This window comes from Herpailurus yagouaroundi, unplaced genomic scaffold (genome assembly GCF_014898765.1).
Source record: "Herpailurus yagouaroundi ecotype Mexico unplaced genomic scaffold, PumYag 248, whole genome shotgun sequence".
In the NCBI taxonomy this organism is placed as follows: domain Eukaryota; kingdom Metazoa; phylum Chordata; class Mammalia; order Carnivora; family Felidae; genus Herpailurus; species Herpailurus yagouaroundi.
This window is the reverse complement of record NW_024412465.1, coordinates 5787067-5790383: the sequence shown is the minus strand read 5'-3', so window position 1 is coordinate 5790383 and position 3317 is coordinate 5787067.

Below are 3317 nucleotides of genomic sequence, written 5' to 3'. Positions count from 1 at the left end.
GGCCACACGGAGGGTCTAGGGGACGGGGGACAGGCTGAGCTGGGTCCCCGGGATGGTCCATCCTGGAGGGCCACACGAGCGTCCAGGGGACAGACAGCCTGAGCTGGGTCTCCGGGACCATTCCCCCTGGATGGCCACACGGAGGGTCTAGGGGACGGGGGACAGGCTGAGCTGGGTCCGCAGGATGGTCCATCCTGGAGGGCCACACGAGGGTCCAGGGGACGGACAAGCTGAGCTGGGTCCCCGGGATGGTCCATCCTGGAGGGCCACACGGAGGGTCCAGGGGATGGACGGGCTGAACTGGGTCCCTGGGACCATCCCCCTGAAGGGCCACACGAGGGCCCAGGGGACAGATGGGCTAAGCTGGGTCCCGGGACTGTCCACCCTGGAGGGCCACACGAGGGTCCAGGGGACAGACAGGCTGAGCTGGGTCCCCGGGACTGTCCCCCTGGAGGGCCACACGAGGGTCCAGGGGACAGACAGCCTAAGCTGGGTCCCCGGGACCATCCCCCCTGGAGGGCCACACGGAGGGTCTAGGGGACGGGGGACATGCTGAGCTGGGTCCGCGGGATGGTCCATCCTGGAGGGCCACACGAGGGTCCAGGGGATGGACGGGCTGAGCTGGGTCCCCGGGACCGTCCCCCTTGGAGGGCCGCACGAGGGTCCGGGGGACGGACGGGCTGAGATAGCTTTTCCGTGTCCCAGGACTCGGACACTTGACCTGCTGCTGGGAGTGACCTATGCCCTCTTGCCAGGGCCGAGGACAGCCCGTGACAGATTCTGGTTTCGTGTCAGATTTCCGAGGCCGCGGGGGCGCGGGGAGGGTCTGCCGTGGCCCCCCCCCTTCTTCCCGCTCCCCGTCCAGCATCGTCTTCCCGCGGGTTCCCGTGTTCCCGGGTTCCCTTCCTTGCTGTCCTACTTGCTGCTGGGTGCTCAGTCCTTCTCTAAAACAGGGCCGAACCCGCGACACAAGGGAGTGATCTGTGCAGAAAGATCGGCTGACCGGAACGTTTTTGTAATGCTTTTTTGTTACTACCATGATGGCAGAACGATCAGACCTTCCACGCACGTCTGGGGCGCTTGGGGGGCTCGGTCGGCTCAGTCTGACTGCGGCTCAGGTCACGGTCTCGCGTGATCTCGCGTGATCTCGCGGGAGTTCGCGCCCCGGGCTGAGGGCTGGGAGCCTGGAGCCTGTTTCGGTTTCTGTGTCTCGCTCTCCCTCTCTCTCTGCCCCTCCCCGGCTCGTGCTTGCTCTCTGTTTCCCTCAAAAACAAATACACATTAAAACAAAGTCTTAGGGGCGCCGGGGTGGCTCAGTCGGTTGAGCGTCCGACTTCGGCTCAGGTCATGATCTCGCGAGATCTCGTGTGATCTCGCGTGAGTTCGAGCCCCGCGTCAGGCTCTGTGCTGATGGCTCAGAGCCTGCAGCCTGCTTCCGTGTCTGTGTCTCCCTCTCTCTCTGCCCTTCCACCATTCGTGCTCTGTCTCTCTCTGTCTCAAAAATTAATGAAAAAACATTTAAAAATGTAAAAAAAAAAACAAAATCTTAAATTCCCCAGGACATACACACAGAATGTGCCCCGACCTCCCTGCTGTCTGGGCATCGCTAACCGGGACGTTTCCGGTGCCTGTGAACTGTGACGTCTCCCCGCACAACCTCACGCCCACCGGGATGGAGACACTTTTCAGGAACGGAAATTCAGAGGCAGCATGTGCACGTGGCACGGAGAGCGAGGTGTCCACAGTCCCCTTGGCTGCGGACTCTGCATACAGACGCGACGAGGATTCAGATCACCTCCCACTCCCGCCCAGGACCCTGCCGCGTCTGTCTCTCCCCAGATGCGCTGATGGCCCAGGCGGGTTCCTCCCAGAGCCCCTCCCCTCCCAGCCCTGGAGAAAGGAGTCTGATCCAGGCAGGTCAGGGCCCCTGAGATCCAGGCAGGGCAGGGCCGCTGAGATCCAGGAGGGGCAGGGCCCCTGAGATCCAGGCAGGGCAGGGCCACTGAGATCCAGACAGGGCCAAATCACTGAGGTCCATGCAGGGTAGGGCTGCTGAGATCCAGGCAGGGCAAGAGCACTGAGACCCAGTTGGACGAGACCCCTGAGGTCTAGGCAGGGCTACTGAGGTCCAGTCAGCAGGGCCGGTGAGATCCAGGAGGGGCAGGGCCACTGACATGCAGGCAGGGCAGGACCCCTGAGATCCAGGCAGGTCAGGGCCACTGAGATCCAGGCAGGGCAGGGCCGCTGAGATCTAGGCAGGGCAGGGCCGCTGAGATCCAGGAGGGGCAGGGCCACTGAGATCCAGGTGGGGCAGGGCCACTGAGATCCAGGAGGGGCAGGACCCTTAAGATCCAGGCAGGGTAGGGCCGCTGAGATCTAGGCAGGGCAGGGCCGCTGACATCCAGGAGGGGCAGGGCCACTGAGATCCAGGTGGGGCAGGGCCCCTGAGATCCAGGAGGGGCAGGGCCGCTGAGATCCAGGAGGGGCAGGACCACTGAGACCCAGGCAGGGCAGGACCACTGAGATCCAGGCAGGGCAGGGCCGCTGAGATCCAGGCAGGGCAGGGCCACTGAGATCCAGGCAGGGCAGGGCCAGTGAGATCCAGGCAGGGCAGGACTACTGAGATCCAGGCAGGGCAGGGCCCCTGAGATCCAGGAGGGGCAGGGCCGCTGAGATCCAGGCAGGGCAGGGCCCCTGAGATCCAGGCAGGGCAGGGCCACTGACATCCAGGCAGGGCAGGACCCCTGAGATCCAGGCAGGGCAGGGCCGCTGAGATCTAGGCAGGGCAGGGCCACTGAGATCCAGGAGGGGCAGGGCCGCTGAGATCTAGGCAGGGCAGGGCCACTGAGATCCAGGAGGGGCAGGGCCACTGAGATCCAGGTGGGGCAGGGCCACTGAGATCCAGGAGGGGCAGGACCCTTAAGATCCAGGCAGGGTAGGGCCACTGAGATCCAGGCAGGGCAGGGCCCCTGAGATCCAGGCAGGGCAGGGCCACTGAGATCCAGGCAGGGCAGGGCCAGTGAGATCCAGGCAGGGCAGGGCCACTGAGATCCAGGCAGGGCAGGGCCGCTGAGATCCAGGCAGGGCAGGGCCGCTGAGATCCAGACGGGGCAGGGCCGCTGAGATCCAGGCAGGGCAGGGCCACTGAGATCCAGGCAGGGAAGGGCCACTGAGATCCAGGCAGGGAAGGGCCGCTGAGATCCAGGAGGGGCAGGGCCACTGAGATCCAGGCAGGGCAGAGCCACTGAGATCCAGGCAGGGCAGGACCACTGACATCCAGGCAGGGCAGGGCCACTGAGATCCAGGAGGGGCAGGGC